This window comes from Scyliorhinus torazame, chromosome 8, assembly GCF_047496885.1.
Source record: "Scyliorhinus torazame isolate Kashiwa2021f chromosome 8, sScyTor2.1, whole genome shotgun sequence".
In the NCBI taxonomy this organism is placed as follows: domain Eukaryota; kingdom Metazoa; phylum Chordata; class Chondrichthyes; order Carcharhiniformes; family Scyliorhinidae; genus Scyliorhinus; species Scyliorhinus torazame.
This window is the reverse complement of record NC_092714.1, coordinates 125,150,704-125,176,146: the sequence shown is the minus strand read 5'-3', so window position 1 is coordinate 125,176,146 and position 25,443 is coordinate 125,150,704. Positions and strand designations below refer to the sequence as shown.

The 25,443-nt window shown below is 45.5% G+C and overlaps 1 protein-coding gene across 1 annotated transcript in view; it reads right to left on the bottom strand.

Moving 5' to 3' along the window:
• LOC140428094 (gamma-taxilin-like) overlaps window positions 1–25,443 on the bottom strand; it is a 100,311-nt gene that overhangs the window by 61,472 nt on the left and 13,396 nt on the right.

Genomic DNA, 25,443 nt, shown 5'->3' with positions numbered 1-25,443 from the left:
AAATTCACATGCGCAAATCTGAAATAAGGATGACATTTGATGTAGTATGATAATATCAGCATATCTGCACTTAGGAGGCAAGATAGGGAGATCAGAGTAAAGAAATCGTGATCAGGTCAGCTTCCAGTTCCTGAACAGCTATCTATTCTATGATCCAGGACCTTTCCTGCAAAGTTCACCTAGGCAAGTATGAAATTGCTGAAATGATGATTATCGGTGATGGCAACACCGTAAATTAGACAACAATTTTGCCGATCCTCCATTAAATATACTGGAATTAGTCTTACAAGATTTAATAGCGGGCTACTAGAAATCCTTCAGTAAACATGACCATGACCTTGGATTTTGGGCAAAGAAAAATCTAACAGCCAAACATTCGAGAACGTTAGCTGGGCGTCTCATCCTGGGTTTAGAAATTACAGGAGCCTCATCAGTTCTAAATTTCTCTTCATCCATTGATCCATTTTGTGTGTATAAATAACATGCAAGACACTAAAACTGATCAATAAATACACTCCCCTACTCCGCACAAATAATCTTGTGCGTTGATTTGTGAAGAATTGCAAACTAATTTGTTTTTTTAAAATTTATAGAAGCAACAAATAAAAGTTATATACAGGAATAATTATCAAATAATCGAAGCTGACAAAACCACACAGGCAAACGCGATTTTGTACCTTTATAGCAAATTTATCATCTGACTTTGGTTTGAGACACGTATTTAACCACTGTATAAAGGTGGAAGTTTCTGCACAGAGGCTCTCTCTTTCTACCTCATGGTCAAATCACATCTCCTGCCGTTCTCCACTGCTGCCACAATTCACATATGTTGCGATTCTTGAACAGGAGAATGTTATCTTGGTTTAAAAAATATTCTTTCATGGGTTGTGGGCCAGCATTTGTTGCCCTTCCCTAATTGCCCTTAAACTGAATGGCTTGCTAGGCTCTCTCAGAGGGTAGTTAAGAGTCAACCATATTGCTGTAGGTCTGGAGTCAACATATAGGCCAGATAGGGTCAGACGGCAGATTTCCTTCCCTAAAGTACGTTCGGGAACAAAATGGTTTTTTGCAACAAATGATGATATTTTCTTTTTATTATAAAATATTTTTATTAAGGTATATATAATTTTAAACACTTTTCAAGAGGAAAAACAAAAAAAACAAAAAAATGATGATATTTTCATGAACACTAACTAGATTTACAATTCCAGATTTTATTAATTAATGGAACTTAAATTTCACCAGCTGCCAAGGTGGGATTTGAACCCATGTCCTCAGAGCATGAGCCTGGGCCTCTGGATTACTAGCCCAGTAACATTACGCCACCGTTTCTTTCCAGTCTTTTCCCATGGTCGCAGATCACCAACATTCCCAAAATTGACATCGCTCGATGTCCAATTTGATCTGTGCCGCGTCAAAAATCAAACTTAAATACAGCCAAATGAATTAAGAATGCACAAATGGATATTGGAACCTAAAGCTGTTTGTTCATTGCCTCAGGATCAAACACGATTGCACCTTCTAAAGCACATATTTTAAGTACTTTATGTTCTTGTTTTGCTTAAATTAAAATAAAACATAACTGAATATAAAAAGGCTATTGATGCACAGAGTACTCATTCTTCCCAAAAGGAAAACATTTAATTCTTCAGTTCCTTCCAGGAAGTGTTACTGCAATTAAAGGCTAAATTCTGAGTGCAATGAAAGTGATGGATCTGAAACTCCTCCAGCACCATTTTCCTTCTCAACACTCGTCATGATTGCTTGGACTTGCAATCACCACTGGGTGGGGAGCTGGGAAAACGCTTGGTCATTTTTGACAAGGGAAATAAGGGAAGGCATCAATAGCCCCAGGAAATTTTGCTGTGGCACAAGTCAACTTGCACCATGATTTCCTGGGGTCATAATAAGGGGCCTTGCAACGCAGATCTCCAGCAAAGTTCCGTGCTAATGGCACCAAACTGTCAAGATTCATACATGGTCAAGTTGGCAAGGCCCTTTGGGCCCCCAGCACCCGTTAAGCTGCACCTCACCAGGATAATGGAAGAACAAAAATGAAAGGCTCTCCCAGACCTATCAACATAATGGATTTCAGAAAAAAACGTCATCTTTTTCAATTTTGAGAATGCTACATAAAAGATTTTTTCTTTTTTAAATGCATTCTTGGGCACCCAAACTGGACAGTTAACCTTACAATGAGGTGAACCTACCAAGCAAGGAGTGTGCAGATAACAAACACCAAGACTGAAGAGGCACATTACTGCCCTCAGGACTCAACATAGAGTTCAACAACTTTATGACTGCAACTGTTCTCCTCCATCTTAATCCCTTTTTAAAAAGCTTCCCCATACATTTTCCGTTCCAATGCAAAATCCCCCCCCCCCCCTCCCCCAGGTCATCTATCTCTTGTTCTTAAGTTTTCTATATCTTTATTGCAATCTTTCCCAGCTCTCACTAATCATTGATCCACCCCTCTTTTACTGCATATTATCCAATACATTTTTCATTATTTTGGTTCTGATGAAGAGTCAAACAGACTCAAAATAGAACTGTTTTCTCTCATTTCCTGTGGCAGCGAGGAGATGAACAGTCAAACACGAGGTGGCTTCTCTTGGGTTTCGTTTTTTTGGCCCTTTCTACCAAATTATCGGGTGATATTTGGAACAAAATTGGTACAGTTTGACAGAAATAGATCTCCTCTGGCGAGTGATGTCTGGTGGGTACCACACAAGTCATGGATCCGGCAAGGGATCTTCGTCCGAAGGCTCCCAAGTCTCAGAAGGGGAGACAATGGCGGAGGTCTCTGTAGCAGCGTTGCCCCTCCACCCCCCCAGTTGGCAACCGAGAAATTGGTGGACTTCTTGTTGGGTGAATTTAGGAAACAGTGATAAGCGGTTGCGGAGGATCTGATGAAGGCAATTGAGGGGGCCGTGGCACCTATTCGTGCGACCTTGGACAGGTTGGATTAGCGGGTGGAGGTACAGGAGATGATGATTAAGAAGGTAGAGGAGGCACTCACTGATCACTGTGATCGGATTGTCTCTTTGGAGGTAGCGATGGCGCTGCAGAGGAGCAAAAGGCATGAAAGACCATGACGGGCCACGTACCATAAACCTATCTTTCTAGTCTGGTAGATGGGGTAAAAGCTGATTTGAAGAGATGCAATTCCTTTGATCTTGGGAGGGAGAGAGTTCTGACGATGAAGATGAATATTCTCCCACGGTTTTTGTTCCAGGGTCGCCCAGTTTTTCTTTCTACGGCTTTTTTTTGGGTAGGGTCAAAAAGTTAATACCTTCTTTTGTTTGGGCGGGCAAGACCCCTTGCGTTCGTTGGGCACTTTTGCAAAGGGACAGACATCCAGGGGGTTGGCACTACCTAATCTGCTGTGTTATTATTGGACGGCAAATATGGAAATCGTGTGTGGTGATTTAAGGAACCGGATTGCATATGGGGGCAGATGCAAGATCGAGTTTGAGGGCTCTTATTACTGCTCCTCTCCCGTTCTCTCCGGTAATATTCTCCTCAAGCACAGTGGTAATAGCCTCTGAGAATTTGGAATCATTTCAGGCAGCATTTCAAATTAGGCTCTGGGTCACTGTTGGTGCCGATTTGCGGGAACCACAGGTTTGTGTCGTCTGGTCTAGATTCAATATTCAGGGCATGGGAAAGGGCGTCTTTGGAGAGGTTTGGGGATATGTTTCTGGAGGATAGGTTTGCTGGGCTAGAAGAGATTGTAGCGAGGTTCCAGCTCTTGAGAGGGAATGTATTTAGATACTTGCAGGTGCAAGATTTTGTACTTAAGGAGCTTCCTTTCTTTCCCCTGGTGCCAGCACCTTCGCTTATGGATAGGGTTCTATCCTTGGATGAGTTTGGGGAGGGAAGGTTCTCAGACATTTATGGGAAGATGTTGGCGATGCGGCAGGCTTCGTTGGAAGAAAAAGGGAAGTGGGAGGATGGGTTGGGTTTGATCTTTGGGCGGTGGGGGGGGTGGAGTGAGGCTCTTCATAGGGTCAACTTCATCTCATGTGCAAGGTTAAGTTCGATACAGTTCAAGGTGGTGCATTTGACCAGGGTGCATATAAGTCGGTTCTTCTAGGGGGCGGAGGATATGTGCGAGCGGTGATCTAGGGGGCCAGTGAACCACATACACACGTTCTGGTCCTGCCCCAAGCTTGTTGATTTTTGGGTCTCCTTTTTTAAAACCATGTCAAGGATTCTTGGTGTTAGGGTGCGGCCGTGCCCGATGGTGGCCATTTTGGAGTATCGGACTTGCTGGTGCTGCAGGAGGGGAAAGCGGCAAATGTCTTGGCCTTCACCTCCAATAGTCCAGAGACGTGTCTTACTTGGGTGGAGGTCCTCAGTGCCACCTTACAGCTTCGGCTTACTTAGGGGAACTGGTGGAAGATCAAGTATGACATGAGAGGGTCGGTGAATGGATTTTATTCAAGGTGCAGCAATTCATTCCCTTTTTTAAGGAGCTGGATAACGTCAGCTGTTGGGGATGGGTGGTGGTTAGTCAGAATAATAGGGTCTTCTTTCTGGGGGAGGTGGGGGAAGCAGTCTTGGTAGGAGGCTGGGTTAGGATGTGGCTGGCATTGTGTCGGGGTATTTTTATAATAATGGAAAGTGTGTTTGAATATTTTGTTTGCTATTAAAGAAAGTTCTTGAATAATTTTTAAATTTTTTTTAAAAACTCGGTTTCTCTCTCCCTAGAGTTGAGTTTTCCCAGCATTCTCTGTTTTTGTTTCAGATTCCAGCACCTGCAGTATTTTTCTTTTATTTTCCCAAGACTGATAAACAGCCTGTTTCGCTAACTGAGTGACACTACTGACCAATGCTTTACAATGTTGAACAGGAAACGGTTGGAAAGGAAATGCTCCTCCTCAAATTCAGGACGTGAAGGTTTGTGTCCGGCGGAACTACTGGGACTGACAAATGTAGTCTGACTTTAATGTCTTGGCAGATTGTCACAACATGGGTACACCTTTCTTACTAGGCTTCGTAATGCCGCTACAAATAATCTGCAACCGTCTGACATTATTTTCCAACTAAGTACTAACCTACCGGGCAGCACATGACGTACTCAACAACTTCCAAAATGTGTTGAGAAGATAAGTGTACGGTGTAAATGTACACAGCCCCAATAGTCTACAAATACCTTTCAACACATGGAATGCCTCAAATTAATTCATTCATGCGGCATACTTGTCCCAATGCAGTTTGTCCAACTCTCTGCTGCCGGTCCTATTAACGTCCCGGATTCAGTTGGAACCCCTCAGGTGCTGATCTCACCCTCCACCTTCACTGTAATTCCTTTCACAGATAGGCTTTGAAAGGGTTCATACCTGTACCGGTACTGGATACTGCAACAGTCTATGTAACCTATCAAAATGGCTTACAACTCACCTCAGTTTACAATACACGATGGAAACCTGGCATTTACTCTGATGGCCATCATCCCAAATGTGGTTTAAAATGTTCTGACATCCTGGGCAAGTGTGCGGTCAATTAGATTCATTCCGGAGTCACACCACAAGTGAATTGACCAATAATTCTTACAAAAATTCCTGAAGTCTTTGGCCATTGGCTGCCAATAATTACAGTCACCAGGTTTGTAAGTTTAAACACGATTACGGTTTGTTTATACCAAGAACGATCATGAGATATGGAGTAAATACAACTGGATAACAGCAAGATAATAACTACTACCCCTTTAACTACCCCACCCTCCACCCACCCACACAACTCAAACAAAAACAGTTTGGAGGAGGGGGGGGGGGGGGGTGTAAAAATATTCAGGATGAAGGTCAAAAGGTCTTCGCTTCAAATTGTGGTTCATCAGCACACTTTCCTCACAGCAAGCCTGCTGATTAAAGTCTCTGGTTTACATCTGGTAATGGTCTTCATTGCAGAGAGTCCCTGCAAGTTAGAAAATGCAGTACTCACGGGCACCAGGCTTTCTGGAGAGACACTTTAGCTTTCATCAAACTGGGCCTTCAGCTCGAGGTTTGCATTCAGGCCTATAACATTCTGGAGAGAGAGTTGGTCGGTTCTGTCTTTTGCCTTCAGGAGAGAGAGTTTGCTGGTTCTTTCTGGACTCTGCCTGCACATAGATTCACCCAGGCTCTCTGCCAGTTCAGTGAACACCCTTTCTGGAGAAAAACCAGAGAGAAGAGAGAGTGGGTCTTCTCTCAAAGCTGCTAGGAGTCAAACTGAAACCAAACTGGAACCCTCGTGACTCTGAAAAGATTACAGTGGGATCAGATCTAATCATCGCCTGTTACAGGGCAGAGCACATCCCTTTGGGCCAATTCATTGGTCATCAGCCAAGTCAATCAAACAGAGTACCAGTCAATCTATGTCGTTGGTACCAGACTGTAATTCACTGTGTGACAGTGGTGGGAGCAGTTACTGTTGATTTGGCAGTAATAGGGAAGGTAACATGTGCACACTGGTGTGCTAATTCTGCCTTTAAACAGGGTGCCAAGACAGAGGCTCTCACCCAGAGCCTAATACTCCCACAAAATGAATCGCGCCCAGGAGCTCAAGCCATTTACTTCAATATCAGATCCAGCAGGAGATTCAATTGAGCCAATTTGGCAACACCCACCCGTCAGAAAAGGCTTGGGTCTTCCCGCCCTCTCGGACAAGGGACTGTGGGGGATCATTTGAGAGAAAAGTTACGCTGGGAATAATAGTTCATTATTCTTTTTGAGCTGGAGCCCAAATGCTGAGGTAACCCCAGCAAGGTCCACAAGTGGAAATCATACGGCGATGACATTGCGATTTAGCTATCTGATTTCAAAAAGGGTGGCAGGGATGGATGAACAGAACAAATAAAAGGAAAAATTGTTCCTGAACTGTGCAAACATACACAAACTCTATTTTCAACTCTGAGGCAGAATAACAGTGACATTGGGGTGGCCAGGGGTTGAGGTTGAGGCACATACGTTACCCACATGTTGTGAAGTTCCTGGCATGATGCCTCTGGCTCTGCTTCTCCACCACCTGGAAGCTTGCCTGTTTGATAGGCTTGGCTACAGTTGCAGAGGCAACATTCTGGATGAAGTCAATGGACCTGTGAGATCTGATCCTCGATGAACTGCAGACCTTGAGGAGTTTGGGAGGGTTGGGGGAGAAAGGCGGCCATGCCTCCTGGCCTGCAATCACCTTCCCTCCTTCATAAAGGTCAGAAGTGAGTTTGTTTGCCGCTGATTGCGTCGTGTTCGGTACCATTCGTGACTCCTCAGATATTGAAGCAGTTTGTGCTTGCATGACCTGGACAACATTCAGGCTTGGCCTGATAAGTGGCAAGTAACATTGCTGCCACACAAGCGGCAGGCAATGACCATCTCCAAAGGAGAGAATCTAATCACTTTTCCTTGATATTCAATGGCATCCCCATCACCGATTCCCCACTATCAACATCCTGGGTTTACCATTAACCAGAAACTGAACTGAATCAACCTTATAAATACTGAACTGGACTAGCCATACAAACACTATGGCTGCGAATTCTGTGGAGAGTAACTCACCTTCAGACTCCCAAAGCCTGTCCATCATCTACAAGGCATAAGTCATGAGTGTGATGGAATACTCTCCACTTGCCAGTGCAGCTCCAACACAAGTTCCATACCTCAGCGATAGTGAGAGACTGCTGTATGCTTTGTTTCACAGAGCCACGACTCACTCCTGCCTCACCAGACTGTGCCTTTCAACCCGAGAGCTTCTCAATTCACCGGATGGACCATACAGCATCCTTGGACAAGGCAAAGGGGTTTGACTCCTCGTCAACTTCTCCTGGTGCTCAGATATGGTGAACCACTGCTACCTGGACCACCTGACTGTGAAGTGCCACCCATAATACCTTCCACAGGAGTTGACTTCGGCCATCATCAAAGCGGTCTACATCCCACCCCAGGCGGAATTGAAAAAGGCGCCTGATGAATTGTACACTGCTATAAACATCCGTGAAACAGAATACCCGGAGGCCTTGTTCATTGTGGCCGGGGACTTCAACCAGGCCAGCCTCAAGAGCGTACTGCCAAAATTCCACCAACAACCTTGACCACTGCTACACAAACATCAAGGGCACCTACCGCTCCATTCCCCAACCGCACTTCAAAAAATCAGACCACAAGACGGTGCTCCTTCTCCCAGCATATAAGCAGAAACTTAAGCAGGAGAATCTGGTTAAGAAGGTTGTGCAATGCTGGGCCGAGGCAACGGAAGAGCTCCTATGTGACTGCTTGGAGTCAGTGGACTGGTCTGTATTCAAGAAAACAGCGGCCAACCTAGACAAGTATGCCACTACCATCATAGATTTCATCAGTAAGTGTGTCGAAGACTGCGTGCCAAAGTACATATGTTCCCAGACCGGAGGCCATGGTTTAACCGTGAGATCCATTGCCTAATGTAGTCCAGGTCTGAGGCATTCAAGACGGGTGACTCTGATCTATTCAAGAAATCTAGGCACAGCTTTCGCAAAGCCATCAGGGACGCCAAGCAAAAATAGCAGGCTAAGCCAGAGTCCCAGACTAACGACACAGACTCTTGTCGGTTGTGGCAAGGCTTAAACAATATAAAGTGCTGCAAAGCAAAGGCGAGTAGAATTTCTGACCACAGAGCACCCCTCCCCGATGAACTCACTGCATTCTAGGCTTGTTTTGAGCAGGAAGCCAATGAACCAATGTCACCTCACCCAACCGTCTCGGACACACCCATATCTTCCAGCACAGCCTCAGACGTTAGATCGGTCTTCTTGAAAGTGAACCCACAGAAGGCAATGGGTCCTGACGGAGCCCCTGGTCGTGCACTCAGATCCTGCGCGGACCAATGGCGGGTGTTTCGCGGACATCTTCAACCTCTCCCTACTTCGTTCCGAGGTTCCCACCTGTTCAAGAAGATCACTATCATACCGGTGCCAAAGAACCAGGCAACGTACCTCAATGACTATTGACCGGTGGCCCGGACGTCTATCATTATGAAGTGCTTCGAGAGGTTAGTCGTGAGACAAATCAGTTCAAAACTTCCATATTGTTTTGATCCACTACAATTCGCATACTGCTGCAACCGGTCCACAGCAGACGCCATCTCCCTGGCCCTACACTCATCCCTGAAGCATCTAGATAACAAGGACTCCTACGTCAGACTCCAGCTCTGTTTTTAACACCATAATCCCAGCTAAGCTCAGATCAAAATTCCAAAACCCAGGACTTGGCTCCTCCCTCGGCAACTGGATTTTTGGCTTCCTAACCCACAGACCACAATCAGTAAGGATAAACAACAACACATCCTCCACAATAGTCCTCAATACCTGGCCCCGCAAGGCTGTGGACTCACCCCCCTACTATACTCCCTATATACACATGACTGTATGGCAAAATTCAGCTTCAATTCCATTTACAAGTTTGCTGATAACATGACCGTAGTGGGTCAGTTCTCAAACAACGATGAGTCACACTACAGGAGGAAGTAAACCTAGTGGTGTGGTGTAACAACAACAATCTCTTCCTCAATGTCAGCAAAACTGAGGAGCTGGTCATTGACTTCAGGAAGCAAAGTATTGGACATGCCCCGGTCTGCATTAATGGTGCTGAGGTGGAGATGGTCGACAGCTTCAAATTCCGAGGTGTGCACATCACCAACAATCTGTCCTGGTCACCTCACAGTTTTTAAAAAATATTTTTTTCTCCTCCTTTTTCACATTTTCTCCCAAATATACACCCAACAATAAACAATAATCAGTAACTAATGTAATGTCAATCCCCATATCAATAACAACGATCCCATTCTCCCACCAAACCCCAGACATTAGCCCGCATGTTAACATAAACAAATGACAAAAAGGAATCAGGAATCACCCTAGTCACCATTAAGACACAGTCTCTCCCCCCCCCGCCCAACTTTCCCAACCACCCGCCCCAACTAATGTTCTATGTAATCCAATTCTTGAAAGTGCATAATGAATAACGCCCATGAATTGTAGAACCCCTCCATCCTTCCCCTCAGTTCAAATTTGACCTTTTCAAGAGTAAAAAATTCCAGCAGGTCCCCCTGCCACGCCAGGGCACAGGGTGGAGAGGTTGATCTCCATCACATCAGGAACCGCCTTCGGGCGATCAACGAGGCGAAGGCTACAACATCTGCCTCCGCCCCCGTTTCCAACCCCAGCTGGACCGACACCCCGAATATGGCCCCCCGAGGGCCCAGGTCCAGTTTCACATGCACCACTTTAGAGATTACTCCAAAAACCTCCTTCCCGTAATCCTCCAGCTTTGGACAGGACCAAAACATATGAATGTGATTTGCGCCCCCCCCGCCGCAACATTCAAACACATCCTCTACCCTCTCAAAGAGCCGGCTCATCCTCGCCCTTGTAAGGTGTGCGTTATACACCACCTTCAGCTGTATCAGCCCCAATCTCACGCACGAGGTGAAGGCGTTCACCCTCCGGAGCACCTCACACCAGAACCCCTCCTCCATATCTTCTCCCAACTCTTCCTCCCACTTTGCCTTAATCCCTTCCAGCAGCACCTTCTCCTCCTCAAAAATAGCCCCGTAAACCGCCAATACTGCCCCCTTCTCCAGTCCCCGTTGTCAGCACCTCCTCCAGCAATGTGGTAGCCAGCTCTACTGGGAAGCTCTGCATCTCCTTTCTGGCAAAGTCTCGAACTTGCAAGTATCTAAATATTTTCCCCTGCTCCAGCCCATACTTCGCTTCCAGCTCCTGATCCACCCACATTGACGCCATGGCCAAGAAAGCACAACAGCATCTATACTTCCTCAGGAAATTAAGGAAATTCGGCAGCTCCACATGGACTCTTACCAATTTTAATAGATGCACCATAGAAAGCATCCTATCTTGCTGCATCACAGCCTGGTATGGTAACTGCTTGGCCCAAGATCGTAAGAAACTACAGAGTCGTGAACACAGCCCAGTCCATCACGTGAATCCACCTCCCATCCATTGGCTGTCTACACCTCCTGCTGCCATGGGAAAGTGGGCAGCATCATCAAATACCCCTTCCACCAGGGCTACTCTCTTTTCCAACCTCTTCCATCAGGCAGATGACACAAAAGTTTGAGAACACGCCCCAATAGATTAAAAAACAGCTTCTTCCCTGCTGTTACTGGACTCCCGAATTATCCTCTTATGGACTGAACTCATCTCTCTATGCATCGTCTCTACAGTTGTCGCACTATATTCCGTGTACTTCACCTGATGCCTATATCTATGTATTTACATTGTGTATTTATTATATGTCCTATGTTTTTCATATATGGAGTGATCTGCCTGGACTGCACGCAGAACAATACTTTTCACTGTACCTCGGTACACGTAACAATAAATCCCAATCTCAAATCTAAACCATCCAGGACAAAGCAACTCACTTGTTTGCATCCAATCCACCAACATAAACATCTAATCCCTCCACCACAGTGACAGGAGGATGTACCATCTACAAGATACACTGCAACAATTCACCAGGCCTCTTTCGATAGCACCTTCCAAGCCCCTAGCACCTAGGTCAAGGACAATAGATGCATGGGAACACCATCACCTGCAATTCCCCCCCCCCCCCCCCCCCCCCCTCCAAGTCACCCGCTATCCTGACTTGGAACTACATCGCCATTCCTTTATCGTCGCTGGGTCAAAATCTGAACAGCTTGGTGGGTGTGCCTAGACAAGATGGCCTACACCTGTTCCAGGAGGCAGCTCACCACCACCTTCTTAGGAGGAATTAGAGGTGGACAATAAATATCAGCCTTGCCAGGAACGCTCACACCCTCAGGATGAATAAGGTGGTGAAGGCACTTGCCCCTTCCCTGAAGCTGTTCTTGCATTGCCGCAGCTGCTAGGTTAAAACCTGGAGCTTGCAGCCTCATTAGCATACCTGAAATGTCAACCTGCCTCCTGGGAGCGTGTTATTTGGCCATCCCTTCTCACCAAAATCTGGATGGTTGGAGCCAGCTTCCCGACTCGGAGGTTTTGCCGTTCAACCCCACCCATCACACATATTAAAATTCCGTGTGTCCATCTCGGTTTCTCTTCCTATCACTCACTCCTCCCTCCTGAGGTGAATGGCTTCTGACAGCCATCAGTAATGGCCTGAACGGAGTCTGGGCGTTGGAAGTTATAGCTGAGATACAATAGCCAACAAGTCACCAGTGCCCAGTAATCCTGCTGGCATAACAAATTCACCGAAAACTTGGTTTGACTGCACTGGTAATAATCTGTTGACAACAGTTTACAAAAACACTTGACGTTTTCCATACATAGGAGCAAAGTGCAGTGGAATTTTTCATCATGCACTTACTAATCATGCTCCCAATTAATGACCCAACTGTAGATGGACGGACTCAATCTAGTGGGCAATGGTTATGTCACACAGGTTATTCACAATTGAAAAGCGTCTATACTGGGGCGGTATGAGGGACCCTTGAATGTCATTTGATGAATTTAGCAGCCGTTTGACCTGCATTGTGATACGTAAACACAAAATGCTTTGTTGTACAGTGTTCGAAATGTGAGTTATTTCCGTGGATTGCATCTTGTGATATGAAACTAGCTTTTCTCCCTCTCTTAAGCAACACTCTAGGTACTTCAGAGACTTGTTTATAGGGAGACGATTCACCAGTTGGGAGGAGTTCCCAACAAAGTGTCAACTATTGGGGACACAGCGACTCCGATATCTTCAATTATGTGACTATATTTGCGGACTTGCCCTGCGCTAACTTTGGTGCCACAATCTCCCGTTGGGGGAAATCATACGGTTTGCGAGGAGTGGGGGGTGGGGGGGGTGGGGGTGTTGCGGGTCTTGAATATCTATGAGCGTACCATCTCATTGGAATCTATGCCACTTGATCGGATGAAGGCGAAATGGGAGTAGTTGGGACGCATCTTAGATGAGGATGTGTGGAATGAGGCCCTTTGTAGGGTAATTCTGCCTCACCCTGCACGCGGCTCAGATTGATCCAACTAAAGGTGGTATAATAATCTTTACTAGTGTCGCAAGTAAGCTTACATTAACACTGCAATTAACACTTCAAATGAAATTACTGTGAAAAGCCCCTAGTCGCTACATTCTAGCACCTGTTCAGGTACACTGAGGGATAATTCAGAATGTCCAATTCACCTAACAAGCACACCTTTCGGGACTTGTGGGGGGGAAACCCAAGTGCCCGGACGAAACCCACGCAGACATGGGGAGAACGTGCAGACTCTGCACAGAGAGACCCAAGCCAGGAATCAAACCCGGGTCCATGGCGCTGTGAAGCAACTGTGTTAACCGCACAGAGCTCATCTAACCATAAGGAAGATGAGCGGGTTCCTTAACGGAGTGAAGGGCAGGCGCGAGCGCATTCTCGTGGGTCCACCAACCATACCCACATGTCCTGGCCTCGTCCAAAGATGGTGAACTTTTGGATCTCCTTCTTTAGCACCATGTCAGCAGTTTTTAATATAGATGTGGAGCATTGTCCGTTGGTGGCCATTTTCAGGGTATCAGACTCGCCAGGGCTGCAGAATGGGGTGAAGACGGATGCACTTGCCTTTGCCTTGCTGTTAGCCCGAAGTCAAGTTCTACTGGGATAGAGAGCCTCCACTCTGCCTAGTGCCTCGGCCTGGTTATGAGACCTCATGGACTTTTTATATCTGGAAAAGGTCAAGTACACCGTGCGGAGGTCGGTGGAGGGATTCTACCCGAGGTGGCAGCCATTTATCTCACACTTCAAAGGGCTCATTACCATCAGCTGTTTGAGAGGTGGGAGAGGGGGTGGGGGGGGGGGGGGGTAGGGTTTATTTGTGGGATTAGAGGGGAATACGGGAGGGGGGGTTTGGACGTAGCCTCTGTTGTGCGTTTTTCTATATTATTATTATGCTAGATCCCTTGTGTTGTTAGCACAACAATTATATAATGTTTGAACAATTTTTGCAGAAAATATATATATTTTTTTTAAAAAGCAGCACTCTATAACAATCAGAGCCAGCTCATCGTACTGGCCAGTATACAGAAGCAAAGATCATCTACTATTGACTATCATCTCGTATTTCCTGGTGAGCAAATATCTTCCTGAGTAAATTTATTCCAACATTTAGCAATGTTAAACATTATGAATTAACAAACGTAAAGTCAGTACCTCCAATGCAACATATACATTTCTGATTGAGAATAGTTTAATGGATAATGCATTGAACGACAAATATTAAGGGATAAGAACTGCTGGCCAATAAAGACTGACCCTAAAGCTGTATGTAAACCATTGCAGCAGAAGGGGGGGGGGGGGGGGGGGGGAGAGCTGGTATGCTGATTAATTGAGCAGATTTCTCTGCCAACATGCAGAAAACACAAGATTGATAGCACATGTCCGGATGGAGGTTGAAAAATATCCATCTGTAAAACGGTATCTACAATTTTTACATTGAGTATCTTCCAAATGTCAATGCTGTGCTAAGCTCAGTGTGTAGGACTGCATGTTAGAAATCTGAAACCATGTAACAGATAACTCGCCCATTACTGTGCACCTTGAACAAGAGTACATGATTAAGTTAGAAGCTTTCAAACAAAACAGTAATGCAACAGATGAACCCGAGTGTAAAATCTGGTCCATTCATGTTGACATCAATGATGTATTACAATACAGCCCTTGGCCTTTCCAATTAAAAAGATGAGCAGCAAAAAAAACAAAGGCAGAGTGAGTGGTTCAGATCTGGATTACCCTGAGAAGCGTGGTGGAGACAGACCGGGTCAATCACAGCTTTCAAAAATGGGGATTGCGTCATTATCTGAAGGGCTACGGGTAAATATTTGCAGGGCTATGGGTAAGGTCTGGGGAGGGTCCAGCTGGGTTTCTCCCTCAGACCACACACCAGGGACTGGTGAATCTGATACAGCGGGCCCGATAACGGCCTCATCGCGCCCACCTCGGTGACACGACAAGGCCTTTAAATCTTGCAAGATTTATGATGCTCGGGATGCCTCATAAAATCTAACGAGACCTCGAAGTCTGGATCTTGCCCTCACTGGCGGGATCCAGATGTTCATATTTAAGTGAGTTATTAGCCCCACTTAACTATGTCTACTCCAGAGTATCCCAAGGCCCGGGATCGAACACCTGGAAGGTCTCGTTCGATCTTGTGAGGCATCCCGAACTTCGTAAATCTCACAAAAGTTAACGGCCTCCTTTCTCAATGTCGTCCAAAGTATAGTTATCCAAAGCAGTGACCAGCCAGCTCCGTTCTCATCTCAGCTGCAGTTCGGTCAATGCTATGCCCACACAAAACCAAACCAAACTCACCATCCTTTGTGACTACAAAGAATCATAGAATTTACAGTGCAGAAGGAGGCCATTCGGCCCATCGAGTCTGCAGCGGCTCTTGGAAAAAATACCCGACTCAATGCCACACCTCCACCCCTATCCCTGTAACCCAGTAACTCCACTTAATCTGTTTGGACACTAAGGGCAATTTAGCGTGACCAATCCATCTAACCCACACATCTTTGGACTGTGGGAAGAAACCGGAGTACCCGGAGGAAACCCACGCAGACATGGGAAGAACGTGCAGAATCCACAGTGAACTAAGCCTGGAATCGAACCTGGAACTGTGAAGCAATTGTGCTAAGCGGTGCTACCGTACTGCCTCATAGACAGACACTTGATCCTGCATCCTTTTACCTTCACCTCTTGTCGTCGTTCAGCACTTTGGGGTCATTCTTCACTGTTTAGTTTCATGCCTGCCCATCACCAATCAGCCAAGTACTCTAGCTGGGCACTGCATCTCAGGTGCTTGCAAGACCTCCAGAAACTCACTCTTTCTTGGTCCTTCCCATGAAGAGGTTACAGGCAAAAGGAACAACTTGCATTTATAGCAGCCTTCACAGTCTCAGAGCATCCAACACCCTTTATTTCAAAATACTTGTATTGGTTGTCTAGTCACTGTTGTAATGCAGGAAATGCTGCAGACAATATGTGCACAGCAAGGTCCCAAAAACAACGAGATGACAATCAAATGATCTGTTTCAAGTGATGCTAGTTGGCGGATAGTAGGACAGTGAATTGTGTAGAGGACACAAGAAAGCTACAGAGGAACATTGATATGTTAAATGAGTGGGCAAAACTCTGGCAAATAAAGTATAATGTGGGCAAATGTGAAAGTGTCCATTTTGGCAAGAAGAATAAAAACAATAAACTTATTATCTAAATGGGGAGATATTTCAGAGCTCTGAGGTGCAGAAGGATCTGGGTGTCCTAGTGCATGCATTTCAAAAGGTTGGTCTACAGCTACAACAAGTCATTAGGAAAACTAATAGAAAGTTATCATTAAATGAGAGAGAAGCTGATTACAAAGGTAGGAAGGTTATGCTTCGGTTGTACAGGACATTGGTGAGACCACATCTGGAGTATTGTGTACAGTACTGGTCTCCTTATGTAAGATGCAAATTAGTTAGAAGCAGCTTAGAGAAAAAGGTTCATTAGACTAATATAAGGAATGAAGAAAGATTGGAGAGGTTAGGTTTGTATCCATTCGAGTTTAGAAGAGTAAGAGGCAAATTGGTCGAAACCTTTAGATCTGGAGATGTATTGACATGGTGGGTGTGGAGAGGATGTTTCCTCTCATCAGAGAAATCAGAACTGGGGTCACTGTCTAAAAATAAGGGGTCTCGCATTCAACATGGAGATACGGAGAATTTTTTTCTCTCAAGAGGGTCTAGAGTCTCTGGAACTTTCTTCCCCAAAAGGCAGTGAAAGCAGAATCTTTGAATATTTTTGAGGCAGAGTTAGATGGATTGTGGATGAGCAAGGGGGTGAAAGGTTATCGGGGGGTAGGCAGGGATGTGGTGTTGAAGTTACAATCAGATCAGCCCTGATTTTATTGAATAGCGCAACAGGCTCGATAGGCTGAGTGGCCTACTCCTGATCCGGATTCATATGTTTGCATGGGATAAATATTGGCCATGGCCAGTACACAGGTAAAAATTCCCCACCTCTTCTTTGAAATAATGCCGTGGGATCCTTTCCATCCACCCGAGGGAGCAGACAGGATCTCGGGTTTAATGTCTCATTATACATTCCCTCATAACCGCACCCAAGCAAAAATCTTGAGCCTGCAATTCTCTGGAGTGCAACTTTGACCCCACAATCCTCTAGCGCAGGTAAGAATGAGGCCCACTGAATCACTGCGAAAACTGGTCTGATCTGTTATTTATTCATGTTTACACAAACACAGATTTGAATCATTCACCACAGTACGGCCATACTGAAACCCTTTCATATTTTATTGCAAAGAGGCAGCTGTGGACAAGACCCACTCAAGTGTTTCAATCAAAAAGCCGATAAAAATGGAAATAACAACCAGTTCTTTGTGCAGGTAAACAGGTGTGTCAGGCTGACAAGCTCAAGCTTCTATCCTTTTCACATCAGCACCAGCTGATCATCCACCTGTTAAAATGTCTGACCGCACAGCATGTCAGTCTTAATGACAGGACAGGAAGAGATGCGGTGGTGGTTGGTTGGGGGGGGGGGGGGGGGGGGGGGGGGGGGGAAGAGAGAGAGAGAGAGAGAGAGGAGGGGGGGGGGGGAAAGAGAGAGAAACATGAGGAACAACTTTTTCTTCACCACATGCTGCCCATGTGGGCAATGGAATTGGAGACAATTATTAATGATTTCAAAAGGAAACTCGACCGACATTTGCGATAAATAAACCTACAGGGCTATGGGAATAGAACGGGGCAATAGGACTGACTGGATTGCTCGACAGAGAGCCATGGCCAAATGAACTCCTTGCTGCAATGGCTCCAAGACACTCAGCTGGCTCAGAATCAGCAGCAATCACATCTGAAGTTCTCTGCTTCACAGCCAGCCTGTAGTGTCTGCAGAACTGATCAGCAAATACAGAATGGAGGACAGCTTTCAGATTGATCGCTGCACGCAATGTTAGCATTCCCCAGCTCGTGTCGAATGATATCTCGCACTGCTCATGATAACCCCAGTGTTAATTTGGCGGATTTGTCAAGGCATGTTAGACTCAGTATTTTCTCTTCTCCTCAAATGCGGACCTCGACGAATCCACCCCTTTACTGTGTGGTCGCTGCCAGCTTTGTAAGATGGGATATGCCAGATCCAACTCAATAAGGAGTAAATATGGGGAAGAGACACAAAGACAGCAGAGGTCATCAATACCAAAATTAACCTTGTATTTTCAATGGCCTCGAGAAGATGATGCAGTCAAAAATATTGTAAATGCAATCATCCTCTTAACTAACTCACTCTCATCTTGCAAACGGCATTTTGGGAAGTGTGCAAGTCACACAAGTTTCTTCACTCAAAATAGGCTGGAATTCCCTCCTTAAAGCTCCACATCTCTCTCCTCCTCCTCTTTATCCAAGCAATTGGCCACTTGTCCCAATTCATCCTAATTTCGAGCTTGGTGTCAAATTTTATTTGATTACTTTTCCATGAAGTGCCTTGGGATGTTTCACTATGTCATGGGTGCTATATAAATGCAAGTAGCTGTGGTGTCACCCACTGCTAGTGAGGGAGCTGGCTTGGGTCAAGTGTGCGTTCATGGGAGGAGGCAGAGGAAGCAGATGGCATAGAGAGGGAGGCTGCTCAGTGGTTGAAAACGGAAATGGTCACACCAAGATGGAGGGTAGGTGACATGCTGCTTTGTGTTCTATTCCAGAAAGCCAGTTAGTCAAGGATAGAACTGGGGCCAATCTTTGCACGCACTTCGAAATTAACTTAGAGTTACGTATTACAAGCAGACATCTGCTAACCCAAAACCACAGTTTCAGTCTGTCTCTATTTACACCTCCTTCGCTCCAACCCGACAATTGTTATTAAAAAGGAACTAACTGATCATTTTGAAATGGGCAACACTAATATAGAAGTAACAAAAAAACAGAAACTTTAAAGGAAACTTAACTAATAAACTGAAGGTGATATTTCCAGGGCTGATGATGCATTCCAGTCCTCTTGGTCGCCACTGGTTGTATGCCTCAGGCATACCGGTGGACATTGCATGCTCCATCTCCAGGTACACCCTGTATGGTCAGTCAGCCAGAGCAACCACCCATTTCTTGTCTTTGTTGATGGCCATCTTGGCAAGGCCCAGGAGCAGGCCCACAAGGAGGTATACCGATTTGCTTGCTTCCCTCTGTACCCCCACCGCCCAGTAATGCAAATTACTGACATGGTTAGGAAATTGGTTGAGTGGCAGGCGACAGAGAGGGGGGGATAATGGGTAATTACTCTAATCGATAGGATATGACTAGTGGTGTACCAGGATCTGTGTTGGTACCTCAATTATTTATTAATAATTTGAATGATGGGTGGAGGACAGATGTGTGAGGTGCTCGGGGAGCCCAGCAAATCATGGCCATATGTTCTGGATGGGTTTTGGAGGGGCTTTACGAGGACTATGTCCAAGGTGGTGTACGCCCGGGTCAAGCCAAGCTGGGGGATAGCATTATTTGGGGTATCGGACGAGCCGGGAGTGCAGGAGGCGAAAGAGGCCGGATTCTGGCCTTTGCGACCCTCGTAGCCCGGCGGAGGATTTTGTTACTGTGGAAGGATGCGAAGCCCCCTAGCGTGGAAGCCTGGATTAATGACATGGCAGGGTTCATCAAGCTGGAGAGGATAAAGTTTGCCTTGTGAGGGTCTGTGCAACCGTTCCTAGATTTTCTTGCGGAGCGTTAGGAGGTCAGCGGCAGCAGCAACCCGGGGAGGGGGGGGGGGGGGGTTTCTTCTGGGGTGGCGTTTGGGTTAGGGTGGTGTATATCCCTATTTGTGTTTTTATTGTTATATGGGGGGTTATTGTAGTTTGGGGAAATTCTATGTATAATTCTTGCGGGTGGTGTTCTTATGTTCTTGTTTCTTTTTTCTGTAGGGGGGGGGGTTTGTTGAAAATCTGGTGAACATTTGAATAAAGATATTTTAAAAAATAATAATAATAATTTGAATGATGGAACAAAGTCGTGTATCAAAATTTGCTGATGGTACAAAGTTAGGTGGCATTGTAGACAATCTAAATGATGGCATAAAATTGCAAGGAGATAATTGACAGACAAGGTGAATGGGTAAAATTGTGACAGATCGAATTCAATGTAAGCAAGTTACTCATTTTGGAGAGAAAAAACAGGATAGAGCAAAGAACATAGAACAATACAGCGCAGTACAGGCCCTTCGGCCCACGATGTTGCACCGAAACAAAAGCCATCTAACCTACACTATACCATTATCATCCATATGTTTATCCAATAAACTTTTAAATGCCCTCAATGTTGGCGAGTTCACTACTGTAGCAGGTAGGGCATTCCACGGCCTCACTACTCTTTGCGTAAAGAACCTACCTCTGACCTCTGTCCTATATCTATTACCCCTCAGTTTAAGGCTATGTCCCCTCGTGCTAGCCATTTCCATCCGCGGGAGAAGGCTCTCACTGTCCACCCTATCTAACCCTCTGATCATTTTGTATGCCTCTATTAAGTCTCCTCTTAACCTTCTTCTCTCTAACGAAAACAACCTCAAGTCCATCAGCCTTTCCTCATAAGATTTTCCCTCCATACCAGGCAACATCCTGGTACTTTCTAAATGGGAAAAGGTTAAATACAGTGGATGCCCAAAGAGACTTGGTGCATAGATCCTATAAATGCCACAAACAAGTGCAGAAAATAATCAAAAAGGCTACTGGATTGCCAGCCTTTATATCTAGAGAATTGGAGTATAAAAATTCAGAAGTTATGCTGCAGCTATACAAAACCCTGGTTAGACCCCATTTGGAGTAGTGGGCAGTTCTGGGCACCACACCGCAGGAAGGATATTTTGACCTTGGAAGGAGTGCAACGTAGGTTTACAAAAATGGTATCTGGACTACAGGGCCTAGGTTATGAGAAGAGATGACTCAAATTAGACCTGTTTTCGCTAGAATTTAGAAAGTTCTGGGATGATCTGATCTAAGTATTCAAGATATTAACCGGGAAAGACAGAGTAGATAAAGATAATCCACTGATTGGAGATTGTAAAACATGGGAGCACAGTCTAAAAATTAGGGCCAGACCTTTCGTGAGAGATGTTAGAATGCACTTCTTCACTCAAAGGCTGGTAGAGGTTTGAAACTCTTGCACACAAGCAGAAGTTGAAGCTAGACCAGTTGTTAATTTTAAATCCGAGATAGATTTTTGTTAAGCAAAGATATTATGTGATATGGGCCAAAGACAGGTGTATTGATTTTAGATCATAGATCAGCCATGATTTCTTTGAATGGCAGGACATACTTCTGTTCCCATGTGTTGCATTGGAGGCTGCACAGCTGGTGGAATAAAAACATCAGCGTAGTACACCATCTAGGAGGATCCCTGACATACAGGTATGTCTGCAAGATTTAAAGTCATTGTCTGGACGCGAAGGCACACCAGCACCTGACTGCTCTTTTCAAACAAAGTGTGCACTGCAGCAGAGAACCAGTGTGGCCTTTCATCCAACAAATTCCTTCTGAATCTTGCCAACAAATTTGGGGAGGAATCAAAGTGACAAAGAGGTACCACGGCATGGCAGCCATCAGTTGGTTCATGTACAGCACTCGATCCCGGTAAGACAGCACTCCGAGCAGACCTGTGGAATTTAATGGATGAGGACACTGCAATTGAAGATTTCAATTAAAGTTAAAAAGTTAGAAAGGGGAACACACAACTGTAAACATTTGAGATTCCATAGACTCTGAAACAGTTCCGACAGATTGGAGGGTAGCTAACAGAACCCCACTATTTAAAAAAGGAGGTGGGGCCCAGGGGGGAAGGGAGGTTGATGTCCTGGCCTTCTCCACCCTGGTGGCCCGGAGACGGATTTTGCTGGGATGAAGGGGCTCGGAGCCTCCAAAGGCAGGCATCTGGGTTAGCGACAGGGCAGGATTTCTCAGTGTGGAAAAAATTAAGTTCGCCTTGAGAGGCTCAACTCAGGGGTTCACCCGGAGGTAGCAGCCGTTCATCGACTTCTTTAAGGAAAGTTAAACGTCAGCATGGTAGTGTAACACAAGGACAGGGAACCTAATATACGGATAATCAGGAGATGGGGGGGGGGGGGGGGGGAGAAGAGTAGGGTATGTTATGTTAATGTTGTTGCGTGCGTCGGCCCTCTTGGTTGTTTAAGAAATGTTAAATTGTTAAAACTGCGAAAATTAGAAATGCTTCAATAAAATATTTTCTAAAAAAAAGAGAGGTAGAGAGAAAATAGGGAATTATAGACCAGTCAGCCTGACGTCGGTAGTGGGGAAAATTTTAGAGCCCATTATAAAAGATTTAATAGTAGAGTACTTGGAAAGAAGTGACAGGGTTGGACAGAGTCAGCATGGATTTACAAAAAGGAAATCATACGTGACAAATTTACTGGAATTCTTTGAGAATGTAGCTAGTAGGGTTGATGAGACGGAGCCAGTGGATGTGGTTTATTTGGACTTTCAGAAGGCTTTTGACAAAGTTCCACATAACGTGGAAAATTAGAGAGCACGGGATTGGGAGTAGTGTATTGAGATGGATAGAAAACTGGTTGACAGACAGGAAAGAAAGAGTAGGAATTAGCAGGTCTTTTTCAAATTGGCAGGCAGTGACTAGTGGGGTACTGCAGGGTTCAGGGCTAACACCCCAGCTATTGAAAATGTATAAATACAAATGATTTAGATGAGGGAACAAAATGTAATATCTCCAAATTTGTGGATGACACAAACTGGATGGGAGGCTGAGCTAGGAAGAGGATGCAGAGATGATGCTTCAGTGTGATTTGGATAAATTGTGCGGAAAAATGCATAGCAGATGCAGTATAATGTGGATAAATGTGAGGTTCTCCACTTTGGTAGCAATAACAGGTAGGAAGACTATTATCTAAATGACCAGAGATTGAGAGAGGGAAATGTGCAAAGAGACCAGGGTGTCCTTGTATACAAGTCACTGAAAGTAAGCATGCAGGTGCAGCAGGCGGTAAAAGAGGCAAATATATTGGCCTTCATAGCGAGAAGATTAGAGTACAGGAGCAGTGATGTCTTGCTGCAATTATACAGGCCTGGAATATGGTGTGCAGTTTTGAACTCCTTATCTGAGTAAGTTATCTGAAGGGGGAGTTTAAAAAGAGGCTGCAGAAAGTGCAGTTAGGGCCTCAGGCAAATCCGAATTCACCGGACCCCAGATAGATTCTTAGATTCATGGAGGCATAACTCAGATACGTTTCTAACAAGAGTTAGGAACAGGAGCAAGCAGACCATTCCACCCTGAGGACTGGTCTGCCATTAAAGCTTGGATTAGTACTTGGAACTATGATATTGTTGCCATTACAGAGACCTGGTTGAGGGAAGGGCAGGATTGGCAGCTTAACGTTCCAGGATTTAGATGTTTCAGGCGGGTTAGTGGGGGGTGTAAAAGGGGAGGCGGAGTTGCGCTACTGGTTCGGGAGAATATCACAGCTGTACTGCGAGAGGACACCTCAGAGGGCAGTGAGGCTATATGGGTAGAGATCAGGAATAAGAAGGGTGCAGTCACAATGTTGGGGGTTTACTACAGGCCTCCCAACAGCCAGCGGGAGATAGAGGAGCAGATAGATAGACAGATTTTGGAAAAGAGTAAAAACAACAGGGTTGTGGTGATGGGAGACTTCAACTTCCCCAATATTGACTGGGACTCACTTAGTGCCAGGGGCTTAGACGGGGCGGAGTTTGTAAGGAGCATCCAGGAGGGCTTCTTAAAACAATATGTAGACAGTCCAACTAGGGAAGGGGCGGTACTGGACCTGGTATTGGGGAATGAGCCCGGCCAGGTGGTAGATGTTTCAGTAGGGGAGCATTTCGGTAACAGTGATCACAATTCAGTAAGTTTTAAAGTACTGGTGGACAAGGATAAGAGTGGTCCTAGGATGAATGTGCTAAATTGGGGGAAGGCTAATTATAACAATATTAGGCGGGAACTAAAGAACATAGATTGGGGGCGGATGTTTGAGGGCAAATCAACATCTGACATGTGGGAGGCTTTCAAGTGGCAGTTGAAAGGAATTCAGGACCGGCATGTTCCTGTGAGGAAGAAGGATAAATACGGCAATTTTCGGGAACCTTGGATGCCGAGAGATATTGTAGGCCTCGTCAAAAAGAAAAAGGAGGCATTTGTCAGGGCTAAAAGGCTGGGAACAGACGAAGCCTGCGTGGAATATAAGGAAAGTAGGAAGGAACTTAAGCAAGGAGTCAGGAGGGCTAGAAGGGGTCACGAAAAGTCATTGGCAAATAGGGTTAAGGAAAATCCCAAGGCTTTTTACACGTACATAAAAAGCAAAAGGGTAGCCAGGGAAAGGGTTGGCCCACTGAAGGATAGGCAAGGGAATCTATGTGTGGAGCCAGAGGAAATGGGTGAGGTACTAAATGAATACTTTGCATCAGTATTCACCAAAGAGAAGAAATTGGTAGATGTTGAGTCTGGCGAAGGGTGTGTAGATAGCCTGGGTCACATTGAGATCCAAAAAGATGAGGTGTTGGGTGTCTTAAAAAATATTAAGGTAGATAAGTCCCCAGGGCCTGATGGGATCTACCCCAGAATACTGAAGGAGGCTGGAGAGGAAATTGCTGAGGCCTTGACAGAAATCTTTGGATCCTCGCTGTCTTCAGGGGATGTCCCGGAGGACTGGAGAATAGCCAATGTTGTTCCTCTGTTTAAGAAGGGTAGCAAGGATAATCCCGGGAACTACAGGCCGGTGAGCCTTACTTCAGTGGTAGGGAAATTACTGGAGAGAATTCTTCGAGACAGGATCTACTCCCATTTGGAAGCAAATGGACGTATTAGTGAGAGGCAGCACGGTTTTGTGAAGGGGAGGTCGTGTCTCACTAACTTGATAGAGTTTTTCGAGGAGGTCACTAAGATGATTGATGCAGGTAGGGTAGTGGATGTTGTCTATATGGACTTCAGTAAGGCCTTTGACAAGGTCCCTCATGGTAGACTAGTACAAAAGGTGAAGTCACACGGGATCAGGGGTGAGCTGGCAAGGTGGATACAGAACTGGCTAGGCCATAGAAGGCAGAGTAGCAGCAATGGAAGGATGCTTTTCTAATTGGAGGGCTGTGACCAGTGGTGTTCCACAGGGATCAGTGCTGGGACCGTTGCTCTTTGTAGTATATATAAATGATTTGGAGGAAAATGTAACTGGTCTGATTAGTAAGTTTGCAGACGACACAAAGGTTGGTGGAATTGCGGATAGCGATGAGGACTGTCGGAGGATACAGCAGGATTTAGATTGTTTGGAGACTTGGGCGGAGAGATGGCAGATGGAGTTTAATCCGGACAAATGTGAGGTAATGCATTTTGGAAGGTCTAATGCAGGTAGGGAATATACGGTGAATGGTAGAACCCTCAAGAGTATTGAAAGTCAAAGAGATCTAGGAGTACAGGTCCACAGGTCACCTGAAAGGGGCAACAC